The sequence below is a fragment of the Anas platyrhynchos genome, chromosome 8 (assembly GCF_047663525.1).
Source record: "Anas platyrhynchos isolate ZD024472 breed Pekin duck chromosome 8, IASCAAS_PekinDuck_T2T, whole genome shotgun sequence".
In the NCBI taxonomy this organism is placed as follows: domain Eukaryota; kingdom Metazoa; phylum Chordata; class Aves; order Anseriformes; family Anatidae; genus Anas; species Anas platyrhynchos.
The window spans coordinates 32,033,506-32,058,595 of record NC_092594.1 but is presented as its reverse complement, the minus strand read 5'-3'; the positions used below and the strand labels follow the sequence as shown (position 1 = coordinate 32,058,595).

General features: G+C 37.2%; 1 protein-coding gene and 1 long non-coding RNA gene across 8 annotated transcripts in view; one reads left to right on the top strand and one right to left on the bottom strand.

Moving 5' to 3' along the window:
* Nucleotides 1–25,090, top strand: part of BEND5 (BEN domain containing 5) — a 923,615-nt gene that overhangs the window by 426,272 nt on the left and 472,253 nt on the right. The window lies entirely within an intron of this gene.
* On the bottom strand, nt 9,128–16,419 carry LOC113844373 (uncharacterized). The gene is made up of 4 exons (XR_005267394.2): nt 15,965–16,419; nt 13,108–13,739; nt 12,192–12,251; nt 9,128–11,801 (listed from the first exon to the last, which is right to left on the bottom strand). It is a non-coding gene; the product is annotated as an uncharacterized lncRNA (long non-coding RNA).

The following is a 25,090-nucleotide window of genomic DNA, read 5'->3' as shown; positions in this document are numbered from 1 at the left end:
ATTCTATGTGGTGTTTGTAAGTACTGGAAAGGAGGACAAAGCACACACTTTTAACAAGTAACAGGAAGAGTATTTGTTTTGTTTTGTTTTCTTTTCTTTTTCTTTGTCCTTATTAAGACACTCTCAACATGCCAGAGCTAAGAACCTTTAATTTATCACCTTCCTATGTTTGGGGCTTTATTGCAGTCATTGTTTAAGCTAATGCAGGTGGTAGTGCCTTGCTTTGCAGCTGGTTCTGCTGTTACTGATGGTTGCAGTTGATTTTTTTTTGTTTTGTTTTGTTTTGTTGCTCTTCCCCTATTTCCCAGACGTATAAATAGTTGCTTCAGTTTATTTCATTTGCATGTATCAGTTCTTCATCATTTTATTGCCACTTTTTAGCTGCGACTCTAAAGGAAGAATAACATTTATTCCCTCTGCCCAGTAAGCTTTAAAACTGATTCTCTGTGCTACTGTTGTTCTTTGTGTCTTTTTAATGCAACATCATCTATTGTTTACAGTGTATTTATGAGCAGCAGAGACTTTGATGCCTTTTAGAATGAAATGTCTTCGCTCCTTCTAAAAGTCTCCTTATGTTTTTGTAAAGCACTAAGTATCCTGGTGGTGTTCAAAAAGAGGAACATGATTATTAGCACAGTGGAGAGGAAGAAATCTGTCAATCTAAAAATGGTTGCTCTTACTCAGCAAATCCTCTCTCTGTATTCTGAATCATCTTCTGATGGCAGTGACACAGAAAGCTTATAGTAATCTTTATTACACCTGTTAGTACAGCAGAGTCAATATAACTCTAAAAGCATAAGCTGTTTTTTTTTTTTTTTTTTTTTTTTTTTTTTTTTTCACTCACACATTTTTGTATCTATGTCTTCAATCTGGAAAGAAACTTATGCATGTTGGGTACAACTTTAAGTATCAATTAAGAGATTTAGAGCCTCAGTGGTATTTTCGAACCTGACTTAGGTACCTCAGGGATGAAAATCTCTCGGCGTTTTCACATCAATAAGAACTTACAGGATTTTTCTTTGATCATAAATTCATTTGGTGAACATATCTACATATGTTCAAAAAAGTGTGTTCAGGTTTGGGTCCAGGTATTACCATAGCAGAAACTGGTTATTGGACATTAGCAAGAAGGATATGGTATAGATTCATGTTAAATTATATTGCATAAAGTAATACCAAGTTCCAACCATTCTCAAACAAGTAGATGAAAGGTAAAATTAAATTTTTATTGAAAATAATAAGCTAATATGGAAATTAAGGTCATAAAATGAAAGTCAGTGTGAAGAAAAAACAATCTAATTGATATTAATTTTTTTAATACTAAAAGTTACAGCTTGAAGACTCAAAGGGCTTTTCAGAGATGGAATGTGAGCTACTTGCATTTTCATGAGGCCAACTTTAGAATAATGTCCTCCCTGATTAGCACAGTGAGCATCATTGCATTTAATTGGGTAATGACCTCTGCTTAGTGAATGTTATAAACTAGAGTGAAATTTGAAAAGAGGTACAATAGCAAGCTGCAGTAATCATGTTTCTATTGGTATTGCCAATTGAAGATCATGAATGATAAACATTAAACCACAACATGTAAACAGTTTTTTTCCCTGCAGATTTTAGGCTCAGACCGATCACTTGTCTCTCTTAATATGATTTGTCCTGGCTATTGAAAACAAGGACTCCTCCCTCCCCCGATATCTCTTCTAATGTAATTAGCATCTAGTCAATAATGTTCAGCATTTCATTTTACCGCTTTAATTAACAAATTCAATTTGTTCAAACCGCTGTGAAAACAAATTAAAAGCCCAGTGAATAAAAACCTCTAGTGCCAGAGATGTGTCTAAGGTGTTCACCAACACTTCCACTGTTAAAAGACCTGCAGTGTTTTTTTCCCTTGTAAAATTACTGGGATTTTCAAAGCTGGTTCTAAGTTTTGTTCCACCAGAGTAAATTCAGATTAATTATGATGGGGTTTGTCTGCATTTTTAATAGTCAAAGAGATGGTCTCACACTCAAAATTCAAGTCCAGGAAACAAAGCAAGGCATTCTTGTGATTCTGCCTAAGCTGTAAATGCTGAGCATTTCCAAAGCCTTTCCTAAAGTTCCTTGTTGCTCTTCAGAATGCCACTTGTGTGCCTCTCTCCCAGGCCATGCCAACAAACTGCAGCAGGCATTTTTGGTGCAAACACATCAGAGTCCGTACCAGCCACAGCAGCCTCTGTAGCGGCTTGTGTGTGGCCCAGACAGAGCTGCTGCTTTCTGCTTTAGCGTTTAGAAAGTGGTATGTCCTGGGGCTGCAGTCAGGGAGCCCCATGTTGCTTTCACACCTTTCCCCATGCACAAGCCCCAGCAAACTGCCCAGCCTGCGAGGGAGGGCCTGTGAGTCCAATATCATCGTGCTTCACTTTCTTTTTTTTTTTTTTTCCTCATCTTCTTTTGTAGATGAGAGCATTTACTGTACAAACATTGGCAGAGCTCTAGAAAGGTTGAAACAATACAGATCGGGTTTAATAACTACTGTAAATGTCCCGCGAACTTGGTCAACAGACCAGCGTATATTTATGCATGATAAACACAAACAGGCGCAGCCCCCACGGCTGTTTGGAGGTCGGCCTTCCCTTCCCAAGGAAGGTCACCGGCAACTGTGGGCTTTCTGCCAACATGCAGCATTTAGCTTTGCAATATTCATGCAATGGGTTTTTAATATTTACAGCTTTAGATTTGACACAGCTCTCCTTATGTATTCTGATTGCTTTGGCTTTTTCCGAGACCTTCCTGAGGAGGCTGGTCTAGGAACAGGGTTAAGCGAGTAAATGTTAGCTGCTGAGAAGAGCCAGGGCTGGAAACAGGCTGCTGAGGTGAGCATCATGCCTCCAGCAGCCAGGGGGCCCTCAAGCACGGAAGTTGGTTGAGGTTGGTTTTGCAGACAGGCGTGGAAGCTGTGGAATGTGCACACCAGCACCCCATGACATTGCTTCATTTGGATGTTGTGGTGCGTGATACACAGCCAAGTGCAGGTTGTGAGTTTGCCTTCATCTGGGGAACCAGCCTGAGTGCCTCTCCTTTATCTTTCTCTATCTGCAATATCAATGAGATTGCTTTGAGAAATTTGGTGAATGTTGGCTGGTGGGTGTGGTGGTATGGAGGGAACTGACAGACAAGAAGGGATTTTGTTTTACCTAAACCTCACTTCTATAGGAAGAAAGGCTGAAAATTACCCTCATTTTGGTGTGTTTTCATTTGTAGTGACCCCATAGATGATTTCCCATGTCCAGATTTGAGAATGTGCGGTCTTTACTACTCCATCAAGTTTATCTCCAATTACAGGTGCTCTGAATTTCATGAAGCTGCATATGAGCACTGCATTTGAATTTTTTTTAATGTGATCATTCCTAAAAAGGAAACAAGAACATTACTAATTTCAATACTGTACAAGACAAATGGTAGTATTTACATCAAGTTGAAGTACCAGAGGAGGTAAAACTTGAGATGTTTGGATGAAAAAAAAATATGAGGTGAAAAGCATAATCATGTATTCATGTAAGCAAAATTGAGACCTTCAGATGGGAGTGTTTTAAAGAATCAGTGTTCCTATTATCCACTCTAATTTCTCTGCAGTGGAGTCACCAATCCCTATGTTTCATTTAAAATTGCCATTATAATATTTAGAGACATGTACTGGTGGTGTTGTCTGTGTAGATCTGTGTCATCTCTGCCCAGATATGTATATGTATAGTTCATGTCTGTCTGTCTCTCTTGGTTTCTTTTCTTTTCTCTTCTTCTTCTTTTTTTTTTTTTTTTTTCCAAATGTAGCCGCATGCCAAATGGTATAAATTATCCAACCATCTGTCCCCCTTCATCAAAACCCCAAGGGAAAATAGATCTGAAGTGCAGCTCATTTTCACCAAAAATGCCAGTTGTAATAGATCCTCACTTTTGCATCCATTCAGCTCATAACTGGTGGGAAATCCCATAGCCTTAAAATTTTTGGTACTAACTCAGACCCTTTAATTAGCAGGTGGCCACTTTTGCGTCTGCTCAGTGATGGCAGCAGCTCCTGGACCTTCTGGCAGGTTTACTGTCACCTCTGACCAGGAGAGGAGCTCCCCCTGCCTGTTACTTCCATAGCATTTTTAGAAGGTGTTTGAACTGCTCACATTTTCCTGATACTTTCTTTCAGATTGAAATAATTTTATCTAATTATGCATCCCTCCCTTAATTTTCTGTCTTGTAAAATAATAAGGAAACTGATTTTTCCACATGAGTCAATTTGCAAATCAAGCAGCCTTTACATTATTTCCCTGTCTGCTGAGTTTCTGCGCTGAGTATCGCTGTCTTGCGTGTATGTTTCCCCCACTCTGTCTTTCTGACTTGTCAGCTGAAGTTGAAATGCTAATTGAAATCGAATCGGCTTGTCAGTGTGTTGCCACTGTGCTGCTCTCCCTCTGGTATGCTTAGCTGGTGTGTTCGCTCACTGGGATTTAGGAGCCTTTACACTGAGGGATTGAATTGTATCACACAGCGAATCAAACTTGTTGAACCTTGTGGTCCTCTGTAAACTTACTGTACTGGAGCTATCCTACAAAACCACGTCTGTCTTTTTAACTGCGTACAAATACAGATGATGAGCTTGAGCAAAGGCAGTTGACTCTGGGACAGTTCTGAAGACTTGGAAATTTCTTCTTTTTATCTCAAATTGTTATTAAATAGGGAACTCATCAGCTATGCTTCTACATTGCTCTCTAACATATCGCATGCTCAACTGATCTGAAGAGATAAAAAGAATCAGATCTCAGATTAGGACAGCTTCAAGTGCAAAGATCCTTCAAAGATATCTAGTCCTGGTGGTATGATGATTTAGTACCACTAGAGCTTTATGACTGAACTGAAATGAAGTAGGTAGTCTTCCATACCTCACACACACAGAGCCACATATACACACATGTGCAAACTTCATCTTTTGAAGGGATTCATATGACTCTTACAGCAGTCTTTAAAATCTACAGAAGATTGAAAAGTGTCCATGGTACATTTGCCAACATTATACTTGTGTCACTTTAGGAAGAAGGTAAAGCAAATAATTTATTTCCACACATTAGTAATAAACATTAGTCATAAACATATTAGGGAGGAGCTTTTTTTACTGTAGCCAATATGTCCTTGTTTTTGTGTTAAGTTTGTGTAGCAGTACATGAATAATACACCAACAACTGCATGTTTCCAGAAGTTGCTGTGGTCAGTAAGATCTGGCCTGACTGAATCCAAGGGTGTAAATAAACCATATAATTCTGGCTTGTCCCCAGGATATGCATCCGGATAGATTTTTCATTAGTTTGAAGCTTACCAATTCACATTTCTGCATGACTACTTTTATGCCTATAGACAAATATTTTTGCAATTGAAAACAGGAATGTGAACTCAGATTTTTGAAGTTCACTTTTATTAAATTGGCAGTGCGATAGGAGTCCAGTCATGATAAAGATAAGGATATAAGTAGCACAGAGAAATTCATATGCATTTTGGTATGTGAACCTCAGTTATCCTTTGAAAATATTTCCTTTGACTCTGTAGAAAGTATGTTAGCTGGAACTGTTTACCTTGCTACAGAAAGAATTTCCAGATAGCAATTTTTAGTAAAACTGTGGTCTTCTAGCTTATCTCGGTGTGACAGCTCTTCCATTTCAGACAGATTAAGATTTTTTTTTTTTTGCAAAGTACACTGGATTGGTGGCAATCCAAGCTTATGTCATTTGGCATAAATGGAGGATAGTTATTCAAAGATGTATTTTAGTGCTCAGGTATTTGATTTATTTTTTTTTCCCCTAACGAAGTGGTCCTGAAATAAATTTTGTTTATTAACTAAGCACATATCATTTTTCTATTAGCAGAACTATTTAACCCTGTCATCCTACAGATCTGTTTCCACTAACCCCAATTCTCACCCTCACCCCAAAACATGCTCCATGAGATCCAGTGGGTGGAGGAAAAAACCTGTGGCTTGTCCTGAACTCTGTGTTCATGATGATTATCAGGGATTGTTGCCAACCAACAGATATAGGAAACATACAACTTGATGTCAGCGGAACACTGTATTGGATCTTTGTCTTCTCTACCCTCCAGACTTCAGGAGGAAATTAGCAATTATTGAGATTTGTGTTCCCTCAAATGTCACTGACCATCAGGTTCAAAATCATTTTGGTATCCTCTGGCTTATAATGACAAATGAAGTGATAATTTTGCCCTGATTCCTCAGAAGGCCTACATTCCCTGCAAGAGCTGTATTTGGAGCTTTCTCCAAGTGTTAGTCCAGCAAGTCATTTAGAATCTGTTTGCCTTCAGCTTGCTATCTGTAAAACAAAGATAATGGTACACCTGAACGGTGTATTGTCATGCTTAATCCATTAATTTTTATAAAGTTACTTTCAGCTTCTGAGACAGAAGGCACTAAAACAATACAAAGTATTATTCATACTATTATTATTTTATGAGTCATACCAAGACTTTTCTTCCTCATAAGAATTCCAATAAGATCTCATTTCTTCATTGCACAGACATGGTCTTAAGTTTTCACATTTCCTCAGGAGCAAACTACAATTGTTGAAGTGACTGGTACATTTTTCAGAGATGGGTTCAATGTTCAGTTCCTTTTTTTGTTCTTAACTGTGTTGATATAATCTGACAGACGCACAGAGTTTGATACCTTCCAATTACCTGTGGTTTGTAATGTGAACTTGATAATTTTGCATTTCTACAAGCTCAGGTTAATAACCACTGTGGCAAGGCTAAATAATTTATGGATTTTTTGGTCTTCCAAGTATGGAGAGAGCCTTTATAACACATCTAAAAAAAAAAAAAAGAGAGAGAGAGAAAGAGCTGATTACCTCTAATTGATGTTTTATGGAGGTATCTGTTCTAATAACATCAACCTGGGTAGGAAACAATGCACAAACAGGTGTGTTAAATAGATAAACAAGGACAGATGAGGGTTTGGTACAGGCGTGATGATAACTCTGAAACAAATGCATTAGCATAAAAGCAGAAATCTTAGCTTGCTGCTTGCCTAACCAGTGCCAGATTGGAGTGACTTGTAGCTATCACTCAGAGGCAGAGGAAGGTGTTAAGAACATGTTTAAATGAGAAGATGATGGCAGCTCTACAAATTTTGACAGTCAGTTTATCCGATGCACAAGTTCTTTGCTCTTTGTTCTTCACCAGTTCCCGAGGGGCTTGATTTTCAGAAGTGCTGAGCACTTGCAGCTTCTATTGACTTCAAGTGGAGTTTTAAGTGTTCTGCACTTGTGAAAATCATGCCCAACTGGATTAGCACAAAGAGGTTTTTCTTTCAACATCAGCCAGAAATCTCTTTTCTTCCTACCTGACTTTTCCAGCAAAATACATTTACTGTTTCCTAACACAGGCAAAATTGTATTATTCTGTGTTACTTGGTGTCTTACTGAATATGTGTTGGACTTTATTATGCATTTCTACCATTTCTCACAGTCAAAGAAATAAGAGATGGAAAAGACCTGCTAGGTCAGCTACTCTATGTATCCAGTAGTTCAGCATTGTTCCTTTCAATATGTTTTCCTGTGCTTTGTCCCACCAAAATACTGGAGACTTTTTGTTTAAGGTTACAGTGACAAAGGCAGAGGAACATTTTATCTTTCTTTAAAAAACAGTACACACATTTGAAAGGAAAGGAAAACAAAATAGAGTATTTCTAATTCTCCCTCCAAATTAAGAAAAATACTATTTTTATTCTACAAAGGGTTATGCTCATATTATCATCAGAGGCAGCTGTGGTCATTTAAAAGTAAGGGTATAAATGCAAGATTCTTTGTAGATTATATTCTGATTTAAAAAAAAAAATAAATCAATGCAGAGCAAGGATGATCCTTTTCTGTCTTTATTTCTGCTCTTTAGCTATCTCATTGGTCTCTCTCTCATGATTTCTGGATGCTTCTCCACTTTGGCATGTGACCAGGGATGCAAAATACCCTGAAGACTACATCCAACAATGTGTTTTAGTTCCACATTCAAATATATCTTTGGCCACCCTGTTCCGGAGAAGTCATTGCAATAGACATAATGGGCCATAATTCTGCTATTAAATCCAGGCTGATGATAGGAAGAAGTGTAGTCATTCCAGTAATAAAACTGACTGCCCAGTACAATATAGGCTTTCTCTCTCCCCCATCTGCATTAAATATAGTTATTGGAAGAACAATTGCTGGATACATTTCAATAAAATACTTTCCCATAGTACTGTTTTCTAGGGCAAAATAATTTGTTGTCTGTTTTAAAAACCCTTATAAAAACAGCTATCTTTTGAAATCTTTGTTATTTACATGATGAATCTCTAAAATTTTCTAATAGCAAGATAATATTTGCGTTCTTAAATTTTCCATTGTTATATCTATTTAACATATAGTACCTGAAGATTTTTGCTTTTATTATTATTAAAATATCTGACTAAAAACTGGAGGAGGAAGGTAACCTTTAATTTATACTCCTGCTCAAGGAGAGGTCTTTTTATAGTTACATTCGTGTCTTTTTTTCTCTCTTTTTTTTTTTTTTTTTTTTTCCTGTGGATCATCTATACTATTAAATGGTTTTTTATTCCAATTTAGGAGACATTTCATCTTTAAACCTGTACTTACATTAACTTTTGTACATGGTTGCCCAGGCAACAATGTAATTGCATGAAACAATGGCATTCTCCTATGTACCATTTATGGCAAGTTTGCATTTCAAAAAACTTCTTGTCTTATCATCAAAGCAGAATTTGTAACCTTCTGACAGCTGAAGGAATGTTCAGGGGCCTTGATTCATATTCATTTTCCCTTGTAATTTTAATGGGTACCGTCACCTTTCATTTTCAGGGTAGTTCTTTTTCCCCCTATGATAGTTACTGTTTTATATGAAAATTCTAGAGCAGGCAGAAGAAACTGATTAAAAAATAGCTCCAAGAAAAGGCTGTGAGTACCATTCTTCTAGCTTGTAGCCTGTGAAATTGCCACTGTTTAATTGATCTCCTATAAGCTTATCTTTCCAGTGAGATGTACCATTATTGTACATTAATCAGTGCCTCCAGACATTATCACTGAGGTAACCAAGAGCTAATCAAGCAAGAATGGAGCTGGCAGACGCCAAGATGTCACGGATGCCTTGCTGTGTACGAAGTCTGTCAGAGTTTCAGCTTCCAAAGGAACCTGTTTTTGCAGGGCTGCAGACTTTGTATAACCTTGTCATAGCAGTGGAAGAGGGGGCAAGCAGCCTGAATGTCAAATAGGTGGGCCACGTGGGGAGCTGACGCTCGTAGAATCCTCTACATGGCAAACAACAAAGTGACACTGTAATAATAATAATAAATGATGCTGTTTAAGAATAAACAAAATGTTGACATGTTGATTAGTTTTTACTAAATAGCAGTTTCCAAGGGAAGAAAATCAAGCAAAGCAAATTTACAGTGGAAAATATTCAAAATATATTAATCAGTCATTGCAAAGTGCCACTAGAAATTGCATTCCTGCTTTTTAATTGATTTTATTTTATACATGCTCATATAGAATAAAAAAAGGAAAAAGAAAAAAACACTCCTCTGAATTTTCCTGAGTGTTATTTCTGGCAGCTAGATACCATCTTGGGAAAATAACAGAACAGAAAAACAATACAGAAACGTACAAAAATCATTTAATCAATTTAACTAAAAGTATGCTTATTCTTGGAGAAACATGCATGACACTTTACTGTCAATTGACAGAATCTGTAATTCGGGGTAGAAGGGAGCCTAAATTATGAAAGGAAGCAGCTGAATCTTTGTGCTGTAGGTTCTGTCATGTGAGATGAGTTTCAACTGCTGGCATGTCTGGGCTGCTTGCTTGCTGGCATTCGATGCCTCGATGGCATCCTTGAAATACTTGCTCCTGCCATCTTCCTGGTGGTAGTAGAGAAGCTACTCCAGTGCTGGCATCAGCGAGGTGAAGCTGTACTGGGGCAAGCCTGTTCGTCAGTCTGTTAGTGACATTCATTTGTATAATTTACCCAAAAAGTATCCGAGGACCTGAGACCTACAAGTACATTTATACCTGAATTGTATCACTTACGAGATTCACAGACAACCCAGGGGAGCAAGAACAGGGGAATGGCTTTCCCCTTCAACAGGGGGCAAAACACACAGCCTACGGTTGGGACTGCCATAGAGCTTGTGGGGCTTTTTGATTCAGATCTTAAAATGTCACTATATTTTTCATGCTGTATTTTGTTCTTAGTTTCCAAGAAATTGTAAATTAAAGACACTGTGAGAGCATTAATAAACAGATCCTGCATAGTTTTCACTTTGTAATTCCACTGACTTGTGTTGATATATTCCAAATATAAACAGGTAACAGATCAGAATTTGCCCACTGAATACAGTATATGTAAAACACTGAACCAAATTGCCTGCTGGCATACATCCACTGACAAGAAGGAGTTTTGCCAAAAGGTAGTTTGGCTCATTATAGCTAGTAATTTGATTATTAATAAGTGGAAAAAATAGTAGTAAGAGTTGCTAAGTGTTATTGATCATATTCTCAAAACTATTACTTCCATGGAGTGAATCTTACAGTACTGCTTTACAACTCTCTTATTGATTTAAGCGAGGATCTTATATTCGTGATGGTTTGCAAGACTAAGGTCATTAATGAAGATGTTTTTTGTTGGGTGGGAGGAAAGGATTGGTTTTGTTTAATTAAAAAACCCCATGAAATAGAAATACTGCAGAGGGATGAATGTTTCCCTTTCTGAGTATAAACATCTTGGCTTCACCTCAATGTTTATTTTCAAAAACTGCCTAAGTTTTGCTTCCATATTTATCTAACAGCAGGGGATCATTATCCTGTGACAAAGTTCTATTCCACTGACATTATCTCTTAATTAGAATTCATCCTTTTCTAGTTCTATGTAGTCAGCCTGTAGTTCCCACAAGCCCCATAAAGCAATGCACATTTTTGGAGGGAGAGGGAAGAGGGAAGGTTTTGCAGACCATTAAGAGCTGTTTAATAAGCAGCCTGGTGTGGAAAAGGCTGCTTTTATTCTACATCGGCATATCTGTGCAGAATTGCTGATGAAGGCCAGCCTCTCCCCTCCCTTACATCATGCCAACCAACTTTAAGTGATGTGCCAGGCCAGGAGAAAGGGCATCATCACAGTTGAGAAAACAAATTGCTTGTCTTTAGGAGAAAAAGAGAAGAATCAGCTTATGGTCGTAATCATGGTACACTTGAAAGGTAGTGGTAAAAGGGTAAAGACAGAGGTAAAAAGCAACCTTTTCAGGTGCAGTGAATGTGCACCAGGATCATAACCATCAGTGGCATCATTTCTATTGCTAAGGTCTGTCACTGTGATGAAGGCACTTGCAACTTTCCCTTCTCTCAGAAAATATAAATAGCCTTATTCTATTAAGCCCTTCACAAATGCATATAAGCAGCCTGACCCCAGAACTATGTGTTTGGGTGTGTAAAACAAGCAAACAAACAAAAATGAAAATCAATAATGTAGAAAAGTTAAGGTTAGGGCCCTGCTCCTACGTCATGACTTTTGGTTATCTATTGCAACAAGCCTTACATCACCACTAAAAACATTTTGATGTCTGGGCAGTGATCTCTCAGTGAGGATATTAAAGTAGGAAAGTCAAACGGATATTAATACCTCCATTTCCATGTCCTGCATTTCAGTGGGTAGAAATGTGAATAGTCCTTTCCACTGCTGCTTGAACACACTGCATCTTCTGAACTAACTGGCATCTCCTACCCAAGGTCTGCCTGCATAAATAAGAGAGCTGTATAGCTTGGCAAAGATGGTAGAACATTTAGCAGCTGCTATGTAACATCTTTTTCCTTTATGTAGTGCATTACACCAGACACCACAGAAAACAGACATAAAACTAGGAAAAATAATAATTATCCACAGAATAGCAAGAATAGTCACTGCTACTGGAGTAGTCCTTATACAGAGAATCACTTGTGAAACTCAGAGCCACCAGATGTAACAGAACAAAAATATGGGAACACTCCCCTAGATCCTTGAATGCATAACAAGAAAAACTTGAGTACTAATTGTCTAACAAGTTTCAGATACTATTAAAACATATGTTCCACCATTAAATTATTTCATATTAGGGATTAGGGAGAGACCAAAGGGAGTAACCTTACCTGAACAGCTGTGTGAAGTAAGGCTTTGGGGCTTTTTCTCATTTTCTTCCAAAATACATGCTGTTAGACGTTTTTTTAAGGAAAGAACAATGGAGAAGATTGGTCCATGAGATTCATTAATTGTGGCAATTCCTATGCTGGCATGATTTTTTTGAAATGGTTTCCTGATAATGTTTTGCTATGAAGTAGCACATGAAGATAAAAGAAAATTCCCTTAAAAGTCCCTAGCCTGTAAATTAGCCCATGTATAATTTCACTTAATGTCTTAAAGTGATGTTCCCAGTTCTGCTTTTCACATTCTTATCATCTTCAGTTACGCCCTGTGAGTTTGTTCAGATGTTCAAACCCTTTCTTTGTCCAGAGATGCAAAGAGGAAAAACCACAAAAGATACAAAAGCAAACTATTAGCAAGTCTATTAAATCCACGGAAGTTGTGTCTAATTGAAAAGTTTGCTGAATTTATTTAATGATTTGGTGCTACTGAGAGCTGTTATAACTTTATTTTATTGAATTATGCCATATCATGCTCTGTTGTCAAATGTTTCCTTAGTTCTCATTAAGCCTATGATTTATGCTAATATTGTATCATTTAAACAGATTCCTCAAGCACTGTTTTATTATTGTTTGTTAATTTATGAAGCATAGTTTCAGTGTTTTGTCGTACTTTAAAACATTAAGGAAGGATAGAATATTAAACAATCAAATGCATGCTGATACTCAGGGATAAGTCAGCTTCAGGGAGACAATGTGTATGGAGATATATAACATGCCCCTCAGGAACATCTGACAGTTTTCCTAAGTGGTGTCTTCCCTTTTACAAGGGCTCACATTCCTTACAGTTTTAACCTGTATTTCAGTGGAAACTGTTGAATTTATCTCCTTTCTATAACAAAACAATGTGAATCGGACATTTTACCTTATGTTGCCAAGGGTAGATTTGCTGAGTTCTTGGTCTTTGATGCTCTTGTTCCAATCTTGAAATTTCTAAATTTCCTTTACTACTACTACTGGAATCAGTAAGTCTATATTTCTTTTAAAATACCCTGCTCTTATATATATTCATAGAACATACGTGTTATGCTAGATGGATATGATGAAACTTTCATTGTGAATGTCCAGATCAAACCTTTTGGCGACCAGGTTAAGTACAGGAGTGCACAGTTTTCTACTTTTCTCCAGTGTGGCTCCTGGGACTTATGTCCAGTAACTATTGCAGAGGCTGAATGGAGAAACATTCTGCTCATCTGTTGGCCTCTCCTTTAGCTGCGTCCCACTCCCTGCTTGTCTTTCTTTACTTCTTGTACTCCTCACCTGGTGTGGCAGGAGGATTATATCTGTGTTCGGTCTTCTCCCAGTTCATCTGACCTGATAGAATTACAATGATTTCTCTGCTTTTTCTCTCCCCAGGACAGGTGTTTGTTTTCTGTTTTTTGTTTGTTTGTTTGTTTGTTTGTTTGTTTTTACTTTTACACATCTGAGAGGTGTGATAGAATCTTGGGACTAAACAGGTCATCAAACTCCATCCAGTTCTTAAAATATAATTAGACGCTGAAACAAAAGCAATACATTAGTGCTGACATCATGACATAAATATCCTGTCTGTTCTTTTGTTCTCCCTCATTATTTGCAATGCATTTGCTGTGTTACAGGAAGCATTTATTTACAATGCATTTGATGTGTTATAGAAGGCATTTCTACATTTTTATCTTTCAAAAAACATTGCTATTGTTGGTGCTTGAATTTTAATATGTGGGTTTGCAATTTTGGTATGTATCTTTGAGACTCCAGCCCCGCTGGAAGGCTGGAGAGAGCAAGGCCTTCTGAGTTGCTGATAGCAACATTGTTGGGGAGCCTAAGACTCCTCTGCCAAGGCTTCATTTGCACTGCTTTGTGGCTGAGAAAGCAATCTGGACTGTGAAAGTATTTAGTTAAACTTTGGTATATTTTCTGTAATCTCTGAAGGTATGCATTTCCTGACTGCAAAAAGATAGGAAGTCATCTGCCCTTCTCTGTCTGTATCTTTCTCTGTTTTCTCACTGCATTTAAATCAATATATGTATTTTTTGAAGACTAATAATTACAGAACAACATACAACTTGGTCAAATTTTGGAAATGAGATCTTATGAATGGAAGGAACCAGATGATTTGAAACACAACCACCTCACTGTCATGGAATCGTAAACTCAAAATGTTTTTTTTTTAATAATGTAGATAATAGCTTTATACAAAATTAGTTATCACATATAGAAACTGAACTATTCTTCCAATAAAAGATCTGAACCAACTTTGATTTTGTATGATGCATTTTGCTTTCATTTAAGGAAAGGAAATATAAGTTTGTCAGCAAGTATCTGAGATCTTTGACTGTGTATGCATCCCATAATGCCAAACAGCAAAGCGCTTATAAAAAGTCCTCTAGTGGACTTAGTGATATTTGTCTCCTTTCTAACACTGGCTGTTCTGAAATTCTTCCAATTTCATTTGTTGTGAAAGAGAAGAATTAAAAGCACAGATTTTTTTTTTTTTCCTGTTTTCAAGTTCCCCATTAGTGGTCATTATTTTCCTGCTTTTGTCCTTTTTTTCCCCCTTGCAATTTTGCTGTGAGTGATTCTCTCTGTCATCTTGCCGTAAATTGATTAATACTGCCCACTGATGCAGTGCACCACATGGCTAATATATCAGTTAAATGGAAACAGCAAACACCACCTGCTCCTTCAGGCAAATGGCACTTTGGAAAATGGAATGTGTAATCAATAGAATTAAACCTTAAGCAAAGCACTGCAAACAAATCCAGGGGCAAGGTCTTTTTAACTCTGTGGTATGAAAGATTTTTCCTTTAAAAAAAAATAAAAATCTGTTTGGCTTTCTTTCAATATATCAATTATTTCCCTTGTGATATACAGTATTCTCACTATAACTGTTCTCATACAGTTCTGTATTACTTGGATCAAAGGTGATATTTTTATATGAAAAGTTTTAGATGAGTCTGGTTCCCTTTACATGTTAGAGATTTACACGACCAATGCTCGTCAATGGCAGTGATAGGTAATAGGATAAATCCTTCCCACTGATGGGGAGATAAATGCCACTTGAATTTCACTTTCAAATCTGCTAGAGACTGCTTAGCATTAAGGCATTTGCCTTGTTTGTGAGCACTTTAACGATTAAGGATTTGAAAAGCAGATGCAAAAGACACACAGAACTTTTCAGCTGATGTCAGAAATATCTTCAACTAGTAAATATGTTTTAGAAGTAACAAAACTGGTCAGCTTTGGTTTCCAAGTGAAAGAGTAAAAATTTGAAAGAGGTGTTTAAAGGGAAGAGTTGTAAATACAAAGGACTAAACAAGCAGAGACCTCTTGCAGTTTGCATACAATGAGAGAACGAGGACTAAGAGCATTTGGAAGTAATGTTTAACTGATTCAGGAAGGCAAACCATGGCTTGGAAGACTTTGGCTGCCTAACACAGACTGTCTATTACCTATTTTAGCTCAGCAAACAGTTAAGGAAAATTAACTTTCTCCCTGGACATAGGCTCCTGTGGATCAGAAAAGGCTCTCAGGATACCTTCTGCATTCAAGTAGCCCTGATGGCTGCAGCCACTTCATAAATCTGTAGATGAAAGCCTAGGTAAAACTCCTCTTACACCATATTTTGTATTCCCCACCTGTAAATTGACACATCTGTGAGTTTGTTTAGAACCATATTTTTTTTCAGATTTTTACAAAAATAAACAAATAAATAAATAAGAAGGGCAGTCATTAGTACATACCAAGTGACAAGCAAGTAGTCAGCTACAGTTGCAGGAAAATAGCCCGGGTCTATCTCACGGCTGCTTCTAACAACTCACAGCAGACTCCATTCTCTGTTTGTGGTGTACTAGTAATTACCTTCTCACTGGCAGGATTTAGAGTTTGGTTGCCAGGGCCCAAGCACCATGTAGCAAGTGTTTTGGTAATGAATAAAGACGGCAATCAGCAGCAACCTGAGAGCTAGCTGAATGAGACAATCTGGCGGGCACTGAGGGGGTCCTGCTGGCTTGCTCAGATGGGCAGCAGGCAAGGATGAGATAATTGATAGGAAAGGGTAATGAAAGGAAAGGAAGTGGGAGGGGGGAGAGAGAAGAGAACAGATTTAGAAAATAGACAAAGATTTTGACCTTAAAGCTAATAGGCTACTTAGGATATTATTTTATAAAGACCAGAATAAAATGAGCTGGCAGCTGAATGTCAGTACAAAATAGTCCTTTGTGTGTGTGTGTGCTTGTGTACATGTGCCAGCACACATGGGCGTGTGGTGGACTGGGGAGGGAGGAAATCCCCACATGCAGATTTTAGATGATTTCTAAGAAATAATAGAAAAATATGAGTGGTTATTGGTAGTACCCATAGTATTGCAATGTTCTCTTACATACGCAGCCCACTAAAACATATCAACCTGAACGTGAAGTCTGGAGCTTATAGGAGGGAAATTCAACAAAGAGATGTGACCTAGACAAATTCATGTAAATAAGGAAGGGTTTCATGTTTTGGAAAACTGTAGTCTGGTGTGAGGGTTTTTGAAAGCAGTAAAAGGAGTTTCACTGATTTTTGAAGACCTTAAACTATTCTGACTTTGAAAAACTAAGTAGATATTTGTCTTATAATCATCAAAGCTATGAAAATCTCTGAAAAAAAAAAAAAAAAAAAGCATTTTCAGTTGCAGGACCTGGAAAAAGGGAAATGCTAAGGGTTACAAATAAGGGTTACAGATTTACTTTTCTTTGCAGATAAATCATTTACTTAGTCTGTCCTTCTATAAAATAATTACTCCTTCAGCCTTCACACGCATGGGGAAAAAAACACAGATTAAATCCTTAGTCACAGAAATCAAATGCCTCCTAAGACACAAGACAAGTTTTGTGGAAGGAAGCTCTTTTCCTATCACTTTGCATTCTTCTGACACAAGGTGTGCTTCCTCACTGCCTCGTGAGCATAGGAAAGGATTAACTTTCTGCATTGATGTTTGTTCGTTTGTTTTTAAGAATTAACACAGAGTTTAGGACAAATAGGTAGGAATATGGCAGTGTGAATCAAGTTCTAAGTGGAGATGTTTTATATTTAGTGATAGGGCTTTGTTTAGATCCTGTTTGTTTTTGTTTGTTTGTTTTTTGTTTGTTTTTTAGGATACCATTTTTATTAATATTGATAAGCCCATTAGAGCCACACCCCTAAAAATATCTCTTCATTAATCCATGAATTTCCTTGCTTATTTTTATTTTTAAACACATTATGTAATTTAAAACAGGTCATCTTACCCAGATTTTAAGGTATTAGGAAGATTTCAAGATTATTTTTTTTTTTATGTTTTCTATCTCTCTCTGGTAACGTACTGCAGGAGCATGTGATTTGCCATGTTATCAGGGCTGGAATCTTTGCAGGTCTGATAAATCATATTATCTTAATCTGAGGGAGTAGTTTGATAGGAAACCTCAGTATTGCTCGTGGATCTCAAAAGCCATATTCCTGGTGATTCAGTAATTAATGCTCCTCTTTTGAGCTGATCTTAAATAAGTTGTTACAAAGTGTACAGTGGTGCTAGATGTTCTTGGTTTGGGGCAGAGGTACATCAGCACTTCAGGATATTTGCTATTGAAAATGTACTGTGTTAGTTAGAACTTAGACACAAATGCACCATTTTCCTGCCCAAATTTCAAATAAAAAAGGTATTCTTCACTTTCTGGGATTTTGAAAAATTTCATGCTGTGCTACTGTGTAGAGTTCATCAGTGCACTGCTTTCTGAGAAATATGGAAACATGGTAGTGATAAAAGAAATTATTCCATGCAGAGTTTTACAAAGCGCTTTGGGATCCTTTGAGATAAAAGATACTATATCAGACATTATGATAGGTAGTAGTTATTAATATCTGTCATATTGTGACTTTCTCAATCACTTTTATTCTGCTTGGAGCAGTCTCAGGAAACTCTCTTTTACCCAATTTGCCATAATTGTGATGTGACCCATACTGTACCCTCCTTTCCAAAACCTTTTGAAATATATTATAGATGCTCTCCACGACCTTTTCCTAAAAGCTTTTTAATTGAAATGTTGTCATGCAGCTTCCATATTTAAGATCATTTCATATTTTGATGGCTTTCAAACATAAGTTGAAAGTATATTACAAATAGGGAGGAGGGTAATGGAGTTGGTTTTTCTGGGGGCCTTTTCCAGACACAGCAGTAAGTGCTCCATCTAGTGCTTCACTGGATGTGTCAGCATGCTGGATGGTCTGACACGTCAGATTCGTCTCCATCTTTCAGTTTACAAAATAAATACTGAGGTTGTAATGATTTACTGCAAATGCTACTGATGAAATTAGACACACACACAGAATGACTTGTTACCACATAGGATTACCAAGTGTGTTTGCATTGACTACAACTTTGACTGCATCATGCTTGGATGGAAGGCAACTCTTTGCTCTGAGGAATATGGTAGAGGTTGTGAATGGACTTAATGGGATTATTATTTTTCTGGGAAGGGATTGTCGGCTTGGTTTGCAATTGAGCAATGCTTAGTGTAACAGAGTCCTGTTTTCTTGTTAGTACATTACGGTACTATGAATTATTATTGTCAAAAATAATAGTACTTTTGGCTTGGTAAAATGACTTCTATGACTGAATTAAAACTATTCTCTAAATGTTATTATCTGATTCAAGGAATGTCTGTGTAGAGGCTTTTGACCTCCAGAAATTCTAATGTTATAAGCTCATAAACTACAAGGTAGGTCAAATATATTTTCTTTGGAATGAGGATCAGTCAGAAGTCCAGACTGGGTAATTCAGATTCAGAGAAGAGGAGAGAAAGCTACATACTTAACAGCGACTGCATCACAAAATAAACATATAAACTATTTCCTTTGAGACGTAATACAAAGAACCATAAAATTCATCACAGTGAGTAGGCAAGGTACAAAAGTGATCATCACCTTTTTGCTGAATTGTAAGTAGAAGCTCTTACAATAGCAAATTACAGTATTGCTTCATAATGACAAAAATCCAAACCTTTACTAAATTTAGTAGAGGACATTATTTATTCTACTAGAGCACAACGCTATATTGCAGTTCAGAAGTGGATTTATTCATGCTACAGCTTTCTGTTGTATATTCTTCACAGAGGTTTTCCACCAGTTTCATATTTTGACCTTCCACACGTGAAGAGGCACAGGATATGCAGCAAAGATCAGTCACTGCAGATAAAAAATCTGCAATGTTGATTAGATGAGAGAATTATTCATTGGGCCAGATTCTCTGTGGTGTAATTTTACTTAGCTGTATTGAATTCATTGACTGATCTTTATTGACCTTATCTCTTTGACTTCATCATGGGTATTCTGATCTACATCAGCTGAGGATCTGGCTCTCAGTATTTAATTTGCACAATAAATGATAGAAAGTCTTTAGAAATGGAATCTGCAGTGTAATTAATGAGAACTGATGCTTAACATTGGATCCTTTCCCAATAGCCTGTTATGCAGCACTAAACATTATGGGCCAAGTACTGATTTCACATTTTGACGCCAAATTCCTATTGACCTCAACAGGAGCTTCATGTGAGAAATGATAGCAGGATATATTCTATTATTTCTTGAAAAGGTCAGTGTTCTGATAAAAGTGGATGAAGCTGTCTTTTTCATAGCTGTCAGGCAACTTGGCTTAATGTAGTCACAGAATCTCACCATGATAATAGAAATCTGGCATGATTGCCTTCGTATACCACATTGTAGCTAACCATGAGTCCTTGTCCTTGCTTTATATGATGGCTGAAATTCAGACTTTTTGAATCAGATATTAACAACTGGAAGTATTAGTAGCTCCAGTTGGAGAAAAACATGTATCTCTCACATGCATTAACCATTTATATTTAGATTAATTTAGTCCTGAGTTCTTACTCCTAGATTTTGTGTTCTGTGCATGAGGAAGGAAATTCTTGAGTAGATTTTTGGCTCTCGGATAATAGTAGAGTAATAACTACAATTCAGACACTGAACAGCATTAGCTTACAGAGAAAAATCAATCTGTTGCTGGTCACTCAACATTACTTCTACCTCTGGCAGACTAATCAAAATAGTCTCTAAATTTGCTATAGCTGTTATTTACCATTATTATAGTTCTGTGGCACCTACATTTTGTCCGTGATTTTTGCCTGCCTCTTGATCTCCCGAATTGCTTTTTAAGTGTGCTCAGAATAAAGCTGTTTTGACTGTTTTCTGATGTCCTGCAAGGAGACTGCTTGTCCCCATAAAACACCAGAGGATGGTAGAAAAATACAAAATCAGAGCCATAAAAAGATGTGGCACATTTTCCCCTGCAGAGGGGTTAGATGTGTGTGGAGCCAAGCTGGAAGATCACTAGCTCCATCTACTCCATCCAGTCTTCCTCTGCAAGAGCTGATCTGAAGCTTGAACTCCTTGGCTCACTCCCTTTTCATCCCCTCACTTTCCATTGATGCAATCTTATTACCAGAAAGACAGGAAGGGTCAGATACCTACTATAAGGTAGATGAAAATGTTATTTTTAAAGTGGGTTTTTATTTAGTTTTGTTTGCGGGGTGATGGTTTTTATTTTTTGGTTTTGTTTGTTTGTTTTAAAGTATGCGTCCTAGGAAGCAACAGATCACTTTGGGGAAAAAATGTTATTAATCTCAGTATCTTGGTTTGAGAACTGGAAAAGTGGTAACCAATTTTTTAGATTGTCTTCTGAATATAATTGACACTGTGTATTTTGTTGTGTTTCAACAGCAAATGTATGCCACAAGCCCAGTTTCCTTAATATAAGTGGCTGGTTAATGAGAAACCCCATTGTGGAAAACTTTACTTGGGCTCATCTTGTTCACATCACCAACACAACACTGGGATCATTGTATTGCATAATATATTTTCCAGTTTGTCATTCCCAGATGAAAAAGTATGTATGGAAATGGTTAAATGAGAGGCCTTCCTGTATTGTTACCAGTCAGGACTGGGAGAAGGAAATTGAGTTATTTATTTATTTAATTATTTTATTTGCTTTAGTCTTGCAGTTTCATGGGTGAAGTCCTTTGCATCCTTTGGCTTTCTTTACAGAACAAGTATTGGTGCAAAATGGGAGTCCATGGTGTTAGTGAGCTGTGACACCTACTGGCTTTCTGCTTTGGGTCAAGGTATTGGTCTCCCTCTGTAAATGTCTTCAGCCCTAACTGATCCTGTTTCAGCATTTTTTCTGAGATTCGCTCCAAGCTAGGAGCTTGATCTGGGGCTTTCTCAGTAATCAGTAAAGAAAAAGACACTTCCAGATTGAATTTGATCTAAGGTTAGCTCAAATGCTTTCTGGAGGTGTCTGTCTCTCCTGCTTAGTGGTACACATTGCTTAGGGTGACTTAACTCCTAAATAAGGTGTATCAATTCAATTACAAAAGAAAGTGTTTCCTCCTTAACCTAATCTTGGGATGAGTGGATCTACAGCAGTGTAAAAGAGAGGGAGTTGTTGCCAGAATATTTCCTGGAAAGGAACCTTGATTTTGGAAAATACTTCTGTTATCTGAAATAGCCTGCAATTTTTTCTTTCTTTTTTTTTTTTTTTTTTTTCTTTTTCCCCTTTGTGAGATGTGTTCTAAGGCTATATGTGTCCCTAAGCTTTCTTAGGAAAATGAGTGTGGAGTGGCATGGATATTTAAGGAGTGGTGTTGTTTGGTTAAGACTTGATTTCTGACAAGCCATGGGACTTGGTAAGTTTATATTTATTTACTATTACAAAACCAGTCTGCTGTAGTGAGTAGCACAGAAGCTTCTGTATGGACTTCCTTTTTGGGAAACAATGATCCCATCAAATTGCCAGGATGACTCATGCTAAGTGTTTGAATCATTTTTATTATACTGCTGATGATGACTTGGATGTCAAGTTTTTGGTCATCAATTTATTCTGCATCTTTTATATTGACTGACCCTTGTATATCAGAAACATGATCAGTTAGACGTTTTTATGAGTTCAAGGAAAGATGTTCAGTGTAAATAACATCTAGTCAAGAATGAAAAGCAAAATGGGCACATATGACCTGATAATGTATAAGTGTGATGTTTTGAAAGCTGTATTTGGTTTGTAGTATACTAAATCAGAGAACTGGATAAAGAGATTGCTCAACTAAAATAAATACACATTGTAATGCTAAAGGACTAAAAACTTTTATTTATATGCAGAGATGGCTAGGTTCTGAAACATAACGGAGAACTGTTTCAGGGAAAAAAAAAAAAAAAGATTGTAAAAAAAAAAAATTACAAGCAGGCAAACCTCCCCCACCTTTTTCTATCTTTTCTGCTGTATGTTTTCTACATATTTCTGTCTTGGTTGTACAGAAGCTTCGAAAAGAATAAGTATTCAATTAGATTATTTTAAAGTAAGTAACTAATAGTCTGGCAGTGGGTATGTGTATACTGCACAGGTAGCACAGCTACACTTACTTTTCGAGGATTTATTTTTTGCGACTATTTAACACATCTCTGCAAATCTGTTTCCTGATTTCTTTTATAAGTCTCAGATATGCTTTTAACTTGGTCATCCTTTACACTGAAGCCTTAACCAAGAATGTTGGAAGATATTAGGCAAATATGGGTTTGGAAGCTGAGCAAATAACAGGGTAATTTTCCCCAGTACTTAGTTCAGTGTGAGTAACACTCTTGGGTGACATCAGCTCGGGCTGAGCACCCCTTCACAGGTGAGGTGTATGAAAACAGAGTAAGTAATGAAAGGTTTGATGCCTGCTATCCCCTTCCTCTCTATCCTTCCCCCCAGTCACTCTGATTTACAAGTCCTGTTAAAGAGCAAAAAGGTTTACATAGGTGCCTTTGTGAAAGGATGCTGAAATATATTATATTTAAACACTTCAAGTAGATGCATATAAATACTAGCTTCCAAATTGCTAGCAGCATTTCAACCTTTTTATCTCAGCATAAGCTAAATATCATGTCTGTACTTTCTAATGAAGAAGGGTTTTTTTTTTTTCATCTCAGTTGTACTTTAACCACTACTTTAGACTGTGTTTGAGAAACTCAATAATATGCCTGAAGAAAAGCCCAAAGAAAAAACCTACCCTAGAGTCTGAGTACGTTTATCTTTTTTCATATTAGTTAAGGGTAAAGCTTGCGTGTAGTCCCATTATAATCAGTGGGACTACTCCCATTAGTATGGCAAGCAGGATTTGGCCCTTTGTTTGTGATTACACATTCTCTGCCTGGTCTGTTAGACTGAAGGGTATAATAAAATTAAACTATTGGATTAGAATGGTAATTTCCAAACACAAATCAGCAAGGGAACATGATTACATTTGCTCTTAGGGGATAAAGTGAAACATTCCTATTTCTCTCTTGGTTTATCTAGGCTGCCTATTGGAAGTAATCATGTATCCAGACAAAAATGTGAAAAAACGTAGAAATAAGGGCATAAAAATGTGTTCCTCTTAGGAAAGAAGGAAAAAAAAAATCCACAGATTCTTTTGATTCTTCTTGACATTTAGATCAGCAACCACATCTGAAAGCTAACAAAAATCATTAAGGCCTGCTCCTGAACAGATTTCTTCTGTATGGGACTAGGAATAGCTTTTCCATATGAATAGCTGTCTTTATACAAATAAAAAGCCACATTTTTATTTTCTTGATGAACTAGAATTGTTACTATAACACCATGTAATCTGGAAGGGAAAATGACTTCCAGTTTCAGTTTGGCTGTGGTTGTTGGGCACTTGTGAGTTCATCCAACCCAAGACGATGAGAGCATGGTTTATAAAACAAATATTATTCAGTGTTCATATTATTCTGGTGTTCAGCACTAAGAGGTGGCTTTTGTAGGGCATGAGCTTCCCCTTGTCCTTCCCCTTTCTCTTCCCCTTCTCCATGTAAAAGGGCAATCTGCACATGTTTCACAGCATATTTACTTTTTTCAGAGTAATATAAAAACATCAGAAATTCCCTACTGAATCAGACCATGGTCTAACTGTGCCCTGTCCCTCAGTGGCAGCAGGAGATGCTGTCTAATGAGAGTGGATGAGCCTGACCACTGTCTGCAGTCCCTTCCCCTCCCAACCCCTCAGCAGCCATGAGCACTGGATTAGAGACATTAGAGAACACATCCCTGCCTATTCTCTTTAGGATCTATTTGTGGACCTGTTGTTCCTGAGTTTTCTGATCTCTTTTTGAACTTGGCAATGTGTCGATAGCCCCCTATGGCAACAGATTTCAGAAGCTCAGTGCCTGATGTTTAAAAAAATACTTTTATCTGTTTTAAGACACTGATCCATTAGTTTAGGTAAGAATGGTGGCACCTGGTTTTAATCGTAAGATATAGTGAGTAACAGCTCTGTTATTCTGAATCACTCTCACCCACTACCTCCAGGATTTTTTAAACCACAATCACATCTCACAGCCTTCTATTCTCCAAGTGGTTAAGTCCTAGCAATTTCACAGTCTCCTCATCAGGCGGCTATTCATAATTCATTTCTAGCCTTTCTCTGTACCTTCTCTCATTCTGCTGTGTCCTTCTCAGGATGCAGAGACCAAACACAGTACCAAAATATGCATACTCATGAGGATGTATGTAGCAGCAAAAGCATCCTTGTTTGCAACATTTTTTCCCCTATTTTTTTTTTTTTGTTCCCGACAACCTGTTGGGGATTTTTTGTCTGTCATGGCAAATACAAGTGAGAAGTAAATATATGATTTAGTTCTTCTTAACCTGGATGGGGAGGAGTGGGAAGAAGTAGTTTACTTAAGCTCTACATTTTTCTGGGTGAAGTCTTTAAATAATCATTCAAATACAAGCTGCAAACTGAGCTATTGGACATTTTCTTGCTTTTTACAGGTCTGGGATTTTCTCTGTTCACAGTTTAAGA